The following is a 14,843-nucleotide window of genomic DNA, read 5'->3' as shown; positions in this document are numbered from 1 at the left end:
CCTGCGCATCTACCAATGTGATATATGCCATCATGTGCCAGCAATGCCCCTCTGCCATGTATATTGGTCAAACTGGACAGTCTCTACGTAAAAGAATGAATGGACACAAATCAGACGTCAAGAATTATAACATTCAAAAACCAGTTGGAGAACACTTCAATCTCTCTGGTCACTTGATTACAGACCTAAGAGTGGCTATCCTTCAACAAAAAAGCTTCAAAAACAGACTCCAATGAGAGACTGCTGAATTGGAATTAATTTGCAAACTGGATACAATTAATTTAGGCTTGAATAGGGACTGGGAATGGATGAGTCATTACACAAAGTAAAACTATTTCCCCATGTTATTTCTCCCCCACTCCCCACTGTTCCTCAGATATTCTTGTTAACTCCTGGAAATAGCCTACCTTGCTTGTCACCATGAAAGGTTTTCCTCCTTTCCCCCCCCTGCTGCTGGTGATGGCTTATCTTAAGTGATCACTCTCCTTACAGTAAAAAGAAAAGGAGTACTTGTGGCACCTTAGAGACTAACAAATTTATTAGAGCATAAGCTTTCGTGAGCTACAGCTCACTTCATCGGATGCATCTAATAATAAATAGAGCTTATGCTCTAATAAATTTGTTAGTCTCTAAGGTGCCACAAGTACTCCTTTTCTTTTTGCGAATACAGACTAACACGGCTGCTACTCTGAAACCTCTCCTTACAGTATGTATGATAAACCCATTGTTTCATGTTCTCTGTGTGTGTGTATATCAATCTCCCCTCTGTTTTTTCCACCAAATGCATTTGATGAAGTGAGCTGTAGCTCACGAAAGCTTATGCTCTAATAAATTTGTTAGTCTCTAAGGTGCCACAAGTACTCCTTTTCTTTTTGCGAATACAGACTAACACGGCTGCTACCCTGAAACACTCATTGTGGAAACTTTAAACTGAGGCAGCTACAAGGAACCTGTCCCCAGCTGTACATTTTTCTTCTCCAGACAATAAGACCCCATGTTTTAAAAGTATTAGCTGCTAAGACTCCCTCTTTGCATATGATGTTTCCTGACTTCCTTTTCCACCATGCTCTATTCCAGCCATAATCCAATAAAACTGAACATGCTTTTTAGTATGACCCACATCTGTTTTAAAAAATGGAGGAACCATCTAAGTGACCTCATACTGTAACATTTTTCTTACGTCTCCTTTATTTACTTACAGTCTTTGCGTAGGCTCTGGAACTGGTTACCACAGCCAGGAAAAGCTCTTCATCCACAGCCAAAATGTCATTGCAATAAACAGCTTCACTAGTGGCATGCTTAACCCCAGACTGGTGCATGATGGGATGTCCTACTGGATTTTGAGGAGGATGCACTGGGTCTACATCCTGCTTAATAAGAACGTGACAAAACACTAACTACAGAATGCCTTATTTATGAATGCCTTCTGAAATCATTTTGCAATTATAAGAGTGTGTCATTAAACACCCATTGAAATTGCCCAGATATTGTGGCTAGGGCATTAATAGGTAACAATCTAAACCCAAAATTCTACATAGTCATTTATTTATTTTACCTTGACAACTAGTGACCCCAGCTGAGTGGGCAGCTAGCCAAAAAAGCCAATGGGAAGGCTAGAACTTTTTAAAATTGAAACAAGACTCCCCTTTTGTCAGTCTGTGGCTGTTCTCCCAGAGACCAGGGACAGGGCTGAAACTATGCCGTAAAAAGCTTTAAGCCAGGTATGAAAAATCATCAGTATCATACCTAGAAACTACTCATTGAAAACCCAAGATATGTAAGTAGATTAGGAAATGTCTAGGAAGATGCAATTAGGTTTTTCTTTATGGCTTGTGCTAACCCCCAAATGCTTTTGTTTAGCTTGTAACCATTAAGCTGGACCTCAAGAATACCATTCTTGATGCTTAATTATTATATTTGCTCTTTTTAAATCTAGCAATAGCCTAACTTTGCTGTTCTTATGTTATGTTCTTGTATAGATTAGCCTAACAAAACTGGTCTCATTCAGGTTTCTACTAATTAAATCCTGGTCAACCTTCCCTTCTGCCATTTCAGAGTCCTGAATCAATAGCACTGAAAATGTGGGTTCCTGTAATGGCAACCTTAGTCAGTACACAGCTCTGGTGCTCTTTGCTGCTAAGGATACATTTAGAGAGAGAAGGTGAGAGAGGTGATATCTTTTACTGGACCAACTTCTGCTGGTGAGAGACGTGCTTTCGAGACAAGCTCTTCAGGTCTCTGTGTAACCTCTAAAGCATGTATCTCTCTCTCTCTCACCAGCAGAAGTTGGTTCAGTAAAAGATATTACCTCACCCACCTTGTCTCTCTAATAAGAGGAGACCAACACAGCTACAACAACATAGCCTGAAACAACCCAGCTATGAGGGATGGTCAAAGATTTACTGTCAAAACTTTTTTTCTATGGAACATTGTATTTTTGACTAAATGAAACTTCCACAAAAATTATTTGGTTTTCTTAAAAATTTTCAATTTCTCATGAGAAACCTGGAAGCAAACATTGTCAGCTGAAAAAGAGTGCTTAAAACTGCTGACTTTGGGCTGAAAAGTGAAAAAGGGTTAGTTTTCAGCACTTTTGGTTTTCAGACAAAAACATGACATTTTCTGTTGAAAATCTCAATGACAATGTAAAAAATTAGCTTTTGTGCACCCACTGGCAGCCAAGCTCCCCCTGCCCCACCTCTTCTTCCTCCTCCTCCTCCTCCCCCAAGTGCGCTGCATCCCTGCTCCTCTGCCTACCTCCTCCCAGTGCTTCCCGCCCAGCTGCCATCAAACAGCTGTTTGGCAGTGTGCTGGGAGAGAGGGGGGAGGAGTGGGAACATGGCATGCTTGGGGAAGAGATGGGTGCCAGGCTGGGATTTGGGGAAGGGGTTGGAATAGGGGTGGGGCTGTATGGAAAGGGTGGGGAAGGGTGGCGCCGGAGGCAGAGGGCAGTTTGAGCACCCAGGGAAAAGCAGGGACATTGGGACCTATGCTCAATGGGAACCATATTCTGAAATAAGTATTTCCCCAACCCCCCTCTTCTGGCCTTCAAGCAACCTCCCAAGCTCATCATCAGAGCCAACCTCCACACAGACCAGGACCAACCAACTCAAAGCAGCACCACACCCAGGTGCAAAACCTGCAGACATTTCTCCACTGTTACAAGAAGTTACTCACCTTGTGCACTGTGCAACTTGAAAGCTTGTCTCTTTCACCAACAGAAGTTGATCCAATGAAAGGCATTACCTCACCCACCTTGCCTCTCTCATATCCTGGGACCAATATGGCTACAATACCACTGCAAACAACCTTTGAAAAGACATAGAGGCAACACAGTGTTGTTGTAGCCGTGTTGGTCCTAGGATATGAGAGAGACAAGAGGGGTGAGGTAATATCCTTTATTAGACCAACTTCTGTTGGTGAAAGACACAAGCTTTCAAGCTTCATAGAGCTCTTCTTCAGGTCTGGGAAAGGTACTCTGAGTGCAGCTAAATACAAGGTGACATAAATACAAGGAGACAATGCAGTAAGTGGAGAGTTAGAATGAAAAACCAGAAGGCATAACGCTCATTAAGGACAGCATGTGGCAGTCACAATTCACAGCCTGCATAGTTTTCTATGAAAGCAACTTCACTGACCTGGTATGTTTGCATACCCTGGGGTGCTTTGCTGTGAAATGCTCCTAGGGCACTCATGTTCTTCTTTGATAAGTCAGGATACTTAGCTGGATACTGAAAGGAAGGCAATTTAGCAAACCTAATATCATATCACTGCTTTTAAAGCTAAATTTTCCATTTACAAATTTTGAAAAACAGACATATTAAAGAAGCAGAGATTTCCAGTTTGCTCCCACAGCTCAGACACCAGCACTGATGTGAAATAGTTGTGAGGTGGAATAGCATTCTTGGCAAATGAGTCACAAACATTTTATCCTGTTACATACTACCTTGCCATAGCAGGCACCTTTTAAAGTGTCGGAGAGTTTACACAGGTGGTAAAACTATAGACAATGTTTAATGTGAGCTGGGTCACCTGACATCAAAAATCCAACTCATCCTACCAAAACCCACAGTGCTTGGAGGGTAGTCCGTTGTCTGGAAGGGGTTGTTGGTAAAAAGAGTGACAGGGTCAGATTTGAACCTGACTAACTGGCAAACAAGGTGTGCAATATTGACCATCTCCCCTATGGGTGTATTCCTGATCCTTTCAGGACATGATGGTATGTGGGATAGTTCACAAGGCATTGGCATAGCGGATCATGTACTGAGAATGGGTTCTGGGTACATTTCAGGCTGGAATTAAATCTCATGGGTTCATTGTGATTATCTTCTGATCTTTGAACCCTTGAGCTTTGCACTCTTGCTGTTTGGCAGCCAGAGAGTACATTGGTGTACCTTACTGCATCATTGCTCTGAATTTTTTCGTAGACAGCCTGATGCAGCTATGCAAGGCTCCCCTGTTGGTGATTTCAGACCATTTCTCCATATTATGTGCTGTTCTCAGGCTATCTAGTATTTAAAACATCCACCTGCTCCTCTCAAAGAAGCAACATTATTTATAAATGTAAATGTGCTGTCACAGCCCTAACATTTTGTTACAACTAAAGGAATTCCATCACCAGGCAATGAAAGGTCTGGCACTTCCCTGAGAACATGTTAAACTCTAACTATGAGCAAATATTTTAGCCTAGAAGGGCTCTTTAGCATGGTATAATAACCGAACTTAGGGCAGGAGTTGAGTATGGGCACAATCTGCATTCAATAAAGGATGTATCCGTCCAGTCATTCAGTTATCCTGCAGCCATCACCATGAGATCTGAGCACCTGGTAATAAACATTGGGAATAGCTTTTCCAAGAAAAAGAAGTCAGTTTGTCCAAACCTAGAGGGAAACCACTTACCATTTTATTTAATCCATACTACACTTCCAGGTAGAACTTGAAAAGGAAGCTGACAAGCAGAGTTCTTCTGTATTCTACCTTCCCACCTGGAGCTGAGGGGGAGAGAGAAATTTCTCCAAGCACCAGTTTGCAAGCTTCATCCAGCATCTGCTTATTCCATTGCCTGGTGGAGAAACAGACATGCACACACACACATACTTATTTATGATTCTGAACTGCAGCTAAAGCCAAAGTGTTGAGTAATAAAAGTTTAATTCATGTGGGCCTGATCTTTCAGTCTTTTTGTACCTTTTGATTTCAGCAGGAATTATGTGCATGTAAGGATTGCAGCAATCAAGCCTTAATAAGATGACCACTAAGGATAAGTCTACACTGCAATAAAACACCAATGGGTTGGCCTGTGTCAGTGGACTCAGGCTCGTGGGGCTTAGGCTTTGGAGCTATAAAACTGCAGTGTAGACATTCAGGCTTACATTGCAGCCGGGGCTCTGGGACCCCCCCCCCCCCATCCTGGGGTCCCAGAGCTTCAATTCCAGCCCAAGTCTGAACGTTTACACCACAATTTTATAACTCTGCACTGGCTGAACCCTGTGAGCCTGAGTCAACTGACATGGGTCAGTCACGGGTGTTTTATTGCAGCATAGACATGTCTTATTTGTTTCCAACTAATTGGTAACCATTTATATCATAGTGTATTAGCAGTAGAGCTGGTTGAAATTTTTCATTCCAATGTTTTTTTTCTCATGAAACATAGACCCTTTTTAGAAAATAGAAATGTTCAGGAAAACGTTCAGATTTCCTCACATTTTCCATTTTTCATTTTTTGAAAATTTTCAATGGACATGTTACTTTGGTCATTGTTTTCATTTATTGGTGTGTATATTTTTTTTGACTGCCAATTTTAACCAGTTTACACTGGTAAAAAATTTTCACTTTCATTTTACTTTCAAAACTGAAATGTCATTTTGAAAAAATATTAATTTTCCAAAAATGAAAAATGTTGATTTAAAAAAAAAAGGAACAGAAAATGTTTAAAGCACAACCAACCAAACAAAAAAAGGTTAATTTCAAAATCCATCAGAACAAAAACAAGTTGGAAATTTTCAGGATTATTTATTTAATTTTTCAACCCACTCTAATTAGCAGTGTCGATTTCTTAAGCCCTTCTTTATAGTGCTGCTCTGCAGCATCATACACATTTACAGATTAGTGTTCATTTATATGTACTACTACACACATTACAATAATTACATAGAAAACATGCAGTCATCCAGTTTTTAATAAGATCACTTATTGTCATTTAAAACTGATTGGGTTAAATTCACCACTTCTGAGACAGTTAGGTGTAAATTGCACCCGTGTTCCAGCAGAGGTTACTCTGCTGGCAAATTCCTTCACCCCTGGCAATGGCTGTTCGTGTTCCACCAGGAGAAGGGAACTTTATCTTTGAATTGGAGCATCACAGGAGAACCTCTGGGAGAGGTTGCTAGGGGATAAATTGTATCAGGATGGAGCATCTTGGATATTCCCACTTCATTGTTATTGCTGCCCACTTTCTGGACACTGGGGGCTGTGGGTGAGACGTGCAACAGCTGTGAGCTCTACATTTTGGTCTCCATCAGCAGAATTTGGCAGAACCAAGGGTTTATAGAGCCCACTACATTTCTGTCAGAGATGTATTAAATCATATAGTACCTCCCTATGAGCCTCTGGCAGGATTTCCTTGCACTGACTGTGGTAGGCCCAATGCCTCTCTATAAAATATTCATGTCCATAATGATGTCGGTGCTTGCTTTGAAAAGGACTCTCATTCCAGAATTCACAACTGATAAAGCATTTTTCCGGCGCTCAGCCTGTCGAAATGCTGACACAAAGAAAGCAAGGAGGAATTCCATCACTAGCAGAAATTTACTCTATTTTGAGTCTTAATTAATCACAAGTGACCCAAAGAAAGAAAAAGAACATTTTTTCTCAAATTATACAGTGATGTAGTTATATTTCTGTATTTCTTCCAAGTACTGACTAGTGATGGTCTGACATGTCCTGGAGGATATGCTTGTGATATGCCTACTGACATGCCTAGGCTGATATTGACAAACTAAAGATTTCAACAATGGTTCAATGTGCTGTCAGAAGCACCTACTCTAAAGTGCTGAACAATCAGTATTTGCACAAGTCACTTCCAATGTGACTGGTGCATTATTGTTACTGAAGTTTACTTCCAGCACAAAACCAGGTGGCCGTGCTGTGCCAAAGGACCTGATTTTGCTGACTGGTTTTTAACAACGAGTTTTCTGTACATCATGCCACAGAGCCAGAGATTAAAGAGGAAGCTGCTGGCCACAACCAGTTCTGAATTGTTCAGAAGCCCAGTTCTAATTTGTTTGGAAGCCGAATCTACTTGCTCTAAATTAACCTAGTAGCTTCTTCCATACTCAGCCTGAGGATATGTAATGGCTATTTTCTTGGCAGTTCCACATACTGGGGATTCAACTGGGGCCCTCCAGAGCTAAAATCATGGAGTTGATGAGCCAGAGTTCTGTAGCTGGGTGCTGTAACAAATCATGTTTCCTGTGGATCCCCACTGGGTTACAGAAACTCCTCCTGAAGTGTAGGTTTTAAATATGCCCCTTCCAGAGTCAGAGATGGGCCCTGGCCATGCCTCTAGAGCTGAATAATCCCAGAATTTTGGGCTGTTTGAAATCCAGATCCAAGATTTGAATCCATCGCTATTAGTGTTTGATGGGACTTAGACCCATCTCTCAGTTTCTCATGCCCACATGAAATTTGAGTATCAGGATTACATGGCCAAAGGTGAGTCCTTTTACAGCTGGAAGATTTTCTCAGCATGTTTCATGCCCACACATATCACCTGGGCAATATTTACCCCAAGCTGCCAGAAACTGAAAAAACAACAACAAACAATGGGCATAAATGAGAGTGAGAATATGAGCAACAAAAACAGCATCTGTGCCTCCATCCACATACCAGCAGCCCCTCGCTTTCTTTCCTTTCTTGCAAATAATCTGATACCCTGCTCACACTAAGCAGCACCTTATTTGGGAATGGGCAATTGATTTCAATGGGATTGTTCAAGAAGTAGGATCCTATCCTCCTTGAGGAAGTGTGGCCAAATCAGGTCTCCAGGGCCATAGATTCATTTTCTGTGGTGAGGCTGATGAAGTTCACCATCCTATCAGTGTTATTACTAACTGTTTGCTTTAGATTTCAGGTGTGAGCGATCGTTTCAGTCAGACAGCAATGTTAGTCTTCAATGTCTCCATTCTCTTCTGTTCTCAGGTGGGAATGGCTCTCTCAATGTTTCTGAGATTTTCATGGTATAACTCCCAGGGAGACACTGCATTTTTGCTTTTTTCTTCCCTTCCCCTCTTTGGAGGGGCCTGGTTTATATTCCCCTTCCAAATTCTCCTCCAGTTCATTAATTTCCAACCATAATCACTGCTGGGATTCACAAATTTATTAGAGCATAAGCTTTCGTGAGCTACAGCTCACTTCATCGGATGCATTTGGTGGAAAAAGCAGAGGAGAGATTTATATACACACACACACAGAGAACATGAAACAATGGGTTTATCATACACACTGTAAGGAGAGTGATCACTTAAGATAAGCCATCACCAGCAGCGGGGGGGGGGGGGGGGGAAAGGAGGAAAACTTTTCATGGTGACAAGCAAGGTAGGCTAATTCCAGCAGTTAACAAGAATATCAGAGGAACAGTGGGGGGTGGGGTGGGAGGGAGAAATACCATGGGGAAATAGGTTCAGAGTAGCAGCCGTGTTAGTCTGTATTCGCAAAAAGAAAAGGAGTACTTGTGGCACCTTAGAGACTAACAAATTTATTAGAGCATAAGCTTTCGTGAGCTACAGCTCACTTCATCGGATGCATTTGGTGGAAAAAACAGAGGAGAGATTTATATACACACACACAGAGAACATGAAACAATGGGTTTATCATACACACTGTAAGGAGAGTGATCACTTAAGATAAGCCATCACCAACAGCAGGGGGGGGGAAAGGAGGAAAACCTTTCATGGTGACAAGCAGGTAGGCTAATTCCAGCAGTTAACAAGAATATCAGAGGAACAGTGGGGAGTGGGGTGGGAGGGAGAAATACCATGGGGAAATAGTTTTACTTTGTGTAATGACTCATCCATTCCCAGTCTCTATTCAAGCCTAAGTTAATTGTATCCAGTTTGGCACCCTGACAGCAGGATTGTCTGGCTATGTAGACTCCCTCCTCAGGCCCTTCGTTACCAGCACTCCCAGCTATCTTCGAGACACCACCGATTTCCTGAGGAAACTACAGTCCATTGGTGATCTTCCTAAAAACACCATCCTAGCCACTATGGATGTAGAAGCCCTCTACACCAACATTCCACACAAAGATGGACTACAAGCCGTCAGGAACAGTATCCCCGATACTGTCACGGCTAACCTGGTGGCAGAACTTTGTGACTTTGTCCTGACCCATAACTATTTCACATTTGGTGACAATGTATACCTTCAAATCAGCGGCACTGCGATGGGTACCCGCATGGCCCCACAGTATGCCAACATTTTTATGGCTGACTTAGAACAACGCTTCCTCAGCTCTCGTCCCCTAATGCCCCTACTCTACTTGCGCTACATTGATGACATCTTCATCATCTGGACCCATGGAAAAGAAGCTCTTGAGGAATTCCACCATGATTTCAGCAGTTTCCATCCCACCATCAACCTCAGCCTGGACCAGTCCACACAAGAGATCCACTTCCTGGACACTACGGTGCTAATAAGCGATGGTCACATAAACACCACCCTATATCGGAAACCTACTGACCGCTATTCCTACCTACATGCCTCTAGCTTTCATCCAGATCATACCACTCGATCCATTGTCTACAGCCAAGCGCTACGATATAACCGCATTTGCTCCAACCCCTCAGACAGAGACAAACACCTACAAGATCTCTATCATGCATTCCTACAACTACAATACCCACCTGCTGAAGTGAAGAAACAGATTGACAGAGTCAGAAGAGTACCCAGAAGTCACCTACTACAGGACAGGCCCAACAAAGAAAACAACAGAACGCCACTAGCCATCACCTTCAGCCCCCAACTAAAACCTCTCCAACGCATCATCAAGGATCTACAACCTATCCTGAAGGACGACCCATCGCTCTCACAGATCTTGGGAGACAGACCAGTCCTTGCTTACAGACAGCCCCCCAATCTGAAGCAAATACTCACCAGCAACCACACACCACACAACAGAACCACTAACCCAGGAACCTATCCTTGCAACAAAGCCCGTTGCCAACTCTGTCCACATATCTATTCAGGGGATACCATCATAGGGCCTAATCACATCAGCCACACTATCAGAGGCTCGTTCACCTGCGCATCTACCAATGTGATATATGCCATCATGTGCCAGCAATGCCCCTCTGCCATGTACATTGGCCAAACTGGACAGTCTCTACGTAAAAGAATGAATGGACACAAATCAGACGTCAAGAATTATAACATTCAAAAACCAGTTGGAGAACACTTCAATCTCTCTGGTCACTCGATCACAGACCTAAGAGTGGCTATACTTCAACAAAAAAGCTTCAAAAACAGACTCCAACGAGAGACTGCTGAATTGGAATTAATTTGCAAACTGGATACAATTAACTTAGGCTTGAATAGAGACTGGGAATGGATGAGTCATTACACAAAGTAAAACTATTTCCCCACAGTATTTCTCCCTCCCACCCCACCCCCCACTGTTCCTCTGATATTCTTGTTAACTGCTGGAATTAGCCTACCTGCTTGTCACCATGAAAGGTTTTCCTCCTTTCCCCCCCCTGCTGTTGGTGATGGCTTATCTTAAGTGATCACTCTCCTTACAGTGTGTATGATAAACCCATTGTTTCATGTTCTCTGTGTGTGTGTATATAAATCTCTCCTCTGTTTTTTCCACCAAATGCATCCGATGAAGTGAGCTGTAGCTCACGAAAGCTTATGCTCTAATAAATTTGTTAGTCTCTAAGGTGCCACAAGTACTCCTTTTCTTCATGGGGAAATAGTTTTACTTTGTGTAATGACTCATCCATTCCCAGTCTCTATTTAAGCCTAAGTTAATTGTACCCAGTTTGCAAATTAATTCCAATTCAGCAGTCTCTCGTTGGAGTCTGTTTTTGAAGCTTTTTTTGTTGAAGTATAGCCACTCTTAGGTCTGTGATCGAGTGACCAGAGAGATTGAATTGTTCTCCAACTGGTTTTTGAATGTTATAATTCTTGACGTCTGATTTGTGTCCATTCATTCTTTTACGTAGAGACTGTCCAGTTTGGCCAATGTACATGGCAGAGGGGCATTGCTGGCACATGATGGCATATATCACATTGGTAGATGCGCAGGTGAACGAGCCTCTGATAGTGTGGCTGATGTGATTAGGCCCTATGATGGTATCCCCTGAATAGATATGTGGACAGAGTTGGCAACGGGCTTTTTGCAAGGATAGGTTCCTGGGTTAGTGGTTCTGTTGTGTGGTGTGTGGTTGCTGGTGAGTATTTGCTTCAGATTGGGGGGCTGTCTGTAAGCAAGGACTGGTCTGTCTCCCAAGATCTGTGAGAGCGATGGGTCGTCCTTCAGGATAGGTTGTAGATCCTTGATGATGCGTTGGAGAGGTTTTAGTTGGGGGCTGAAGGTGATGGCTAGTGGCGTTCTGTTGTTTTCTTTGTTGGGCCTGTCCTGTAGTAGGTGACTTCTGGGTACTCTTCTGACTCTGTCAATCTGTTTCTTCACTTCAGCAGGTGGGTATTGTAGTTGTAGGAATGCATGATAGAGATCTTGTAGGTGTTTGTCTCTGTCTGAGGGGTTGGAGCAAATGCGGTTATATCGTAGCGCTTGGCTGTAGACAATGGATCGAGTGGTATGATCTGGATGAAAGCTAGAGGCATGTAGGTAGGAATAGCGGTCAGTAGGTTTCCGATATAGGGTGGTGTTTATGTGACCATCGCTTATTAGCACCGTAGTGTCCAGGAAGTGGATCTCTTGTGTGGACTGGTCCAGGCTGAGGTTGATGGTGGGATGGAAATTGTTGAAATCATGGTGGAATTCCTCAAGAGCTTCTTTTCCATGGGTCCAGATGATGAAGATGTCATCAATGTAGCGCAAGTAGAGTAGGGGTATTAGGGGACGAGAGCTGAGGAAGCGTTGTTCTAAGTCAGCCATAAAAATGTTGGCATACTGTGGGGCCATGCGGGTACCCATCGCAGTGCCGCTGATTTGGAGGTATACATTGTCACCAAATGTGAAATAGTTATGGGTCAGGACAAAGTCACAAAGTTCAGCCACCAGGTTAGCCGTGACAGTATCGGGGATACTGTTCCTGACGGCTTGTAGTCCATCTTTGTGTGGAATGTTGGTGTAGAGGGCTTCTACATCCATAGTGGCTAGGATGGTGTTTTTAGGAAGATCACCAATGGACTGTAGTTTCCTCAGGAAGTCAGTGGTGTCTCGAAGATAGCTGGGAGTGCTGGTAACGAAGGGCCTGAGGAGGGAGTCTACATAGCCAGACAATCCTGCTGTCAGGGTGCCAATGCCTGAGATGATGGGGCGTCCAGGATTTCCAGGTTTATGGATCTTGGGTAGCAGATAGAATACCCCAGGTCGGGGCTCCAGGGGTGTGTCTGTGCGGATTTGTTCTTGTGCTTTTTCAGGGAGTTTCTTGAGCAAATGCTGTAGTTTCTTTTGGTAACTCTCAGTGGGATCAGAGGGTAATGGCTTGTAGAAAGTGGTGTTGGAGAGCTGCCTAGTAGCCTCTTGTTCATACTCTGACCTATTCATGATGACGACAGCACCTCCTTTGTCAGCCTTTTTGATTATGATGTCAGAGTTGTTTCTGAGGCTGTGGATGGCACTGTGTTCTGCATGGCTGAGGTTATGGGGTAAGCGATGCTGCTTTTCCACAATTTCAGCTCGTGCACGTCGGCGGAAGCAGTCTATGTAGAAATCCAGGCTGCTGTTTCGACCTTCAGGAGGAGTCCACCCAGAATCCTTCTTTTTGTAGTGTTGGCAGGAAGGTCTCTGTGGGTTAATATGTTGGTCAGAGATGTGTTGGAAATATTCCTTGAGTCTGAGACGTCGAAAATAGGATTCTAGGTCACCACAGAACTGTATCATGTTCGTGGGGGTGGAGGGGCAAAAGGAGAGGCCCCGAGATAGGACAGATTCTTCTGCTGGGCTAAGAGTATAGTTGGATAGATTAACAATATTGCTGGGTGGGTTACGGGAACCATTGTTGTGGCCCCTTGTGGCATATAGTAGTTTAGATAGCTTAGTGTCCTTTTTCTTTTGTAGAGAAGCAAAGTGTGTTTTGTAAATGGCTTGTCTAGTTTTTGTAAAGTCCAGCCACGAGGAAGCTTGTGTGGAAGGTTGGTTCTTTATGAGAGTATCCAGTTTTGAGAGCTCATTCTTAATCTTTCCCTGTTTGCTGTAGAGGATGTTGATCAGGTGGTTCCGCAGTTTCTTTGAGAGTGTGTAGCACAAGCTGTCAGCATAGTCTGTGTGGTATGTAGATTGTAATGGATTTTTTACCTTCAGTCCTTTCGGTATGATGTCCATCTGTTTGCATTTGGAGAGGAAGATGATGTCTGTCTGTATCTGTGAGAGTTTTTTCATGAAGTTGACAGATTTCCACTCTATACGGCTAAATTCAGTGCCTTGCATAATGACAGGTTTCAGAGTAGCAGCCGTGTTAGTCTGTATTCGCAAAAAGAAAAGGAGTACCCGTGGCACCTTAGAGACTAACAAATTTATTAGAGCATAAACTTTCGTGAGCTACAGCTCACTTCATCGGATGCATTTGATGGAAAAAGCAGAGGAGAGATTTATATACACACACACAGAGAACATGAAACAATGGGTTTATCATACACACTGTAAGGAGAGTGATCACTTAAGATAAGCCATCACCAGCAGCAGGGGGGGGAAAGGAGGAAAACCTTTCATGGTGACAAGCAAGGTAGGCTAATTCCAGCAGTTAACAAGAATATCAGAGGAACAGTGGGGTGGGGGGAGAAATACCATGGGGAAATAGTTTTACTTTGTGTAATGACTCATCCATTCCCAGTCTCTATTCAAGCCTAGGTTAATTGTATCCAGTTTGCAAATTAATTCCAATTCAGCAGTCTCTCGTTGGAGTCTGTTTTTGAAGCTTTTTTGTTGAAGTATAGCCACTCTTAGGTCTGTGATCGAGTGACCAGAGAGATTGAAGTGTTCTCCAACTGGTTTTTGAATGTTATAATTCTTGACGTCTGATTTGTGTCCATTCATTCTTTTACGTAGAGACTGTCCAGTTTGGCCAATGTACATGGCAGAGGGGCATTGCTGGCACATGATGGCATATATCACATTGGTAGATGCGCAGGTGAAAGAGCCTCTGATAGTGTGGCTGATGTGATTAGGCCCTATGATGGTATCCCCTGAATAGATATGTGGACAGAGTTATTTCCCCATGGTATTTCTCCCTCCCACCCCACCCCCCACTGTTCCTCTGATATTCTTGTTAACTGCTGGAATTAGCCTACCTTGCTTGTCACCATGAAAGGTTTTCCTCCTTTCCCCCCCCCCTGCTGCTGGTGATGGCTTATTTTAAGTGATCACTCTCCTTACAGTGTGTATGATAAACCCATTGTTTCATGTTCTCTGTGTGTGTGTATATAAATCTCTCCTCTGCTTTTTCCACCAAATGCATCCGATGAAGTGAGCTGTAGCTCACGAAAGCTTATGCTCTAATAAATTTGTTAGTCTCTAAGGTGCCACGGGTACTCCTTTTCTTTTTGCGAATACAGACTAACACGGCTGCTACTCTGAAATGTTGGGATTCAGAATTTCTGAACAGAAGAAGTGCTGCTGTTCTACCAGATTCAGTGTAGAGTGCAGATACTGAGTT

At 43.1% G+C, this 14,843-nt stretch overlaps 1 pseudogene; it reads right to left on the bottom strand.

Annotated features, from left to right (window-relative positions):
• LOC119863158 overlaps positions 1 to 14,843 on the bottom strand; it is a 91,981-nt pseudogene that overhangs the window by 36,553 nt on the left and 40,585 nt on the right.

The sequence above is a fragment of the Dermochelys coriacea genome, chromosome 11 (assembly GCF_009764565.3).
Source record: "Dermochelys coriacea isolate rDerCor1 chromosome 11, rDerCor1.pri.v4, whole genome shotgun sequence".
Lineage (NCBI taxonomy): Eukaryota > Metazoa > Chordata > Testudines > Dermochelyidae > Dermochelys > Dermochelys coriacea.
The sequence above is the reverse complement of the archived record's forward strand: the minus strand, read 5'-3'. Positions and strand labels throughout refer to the sequence as shown.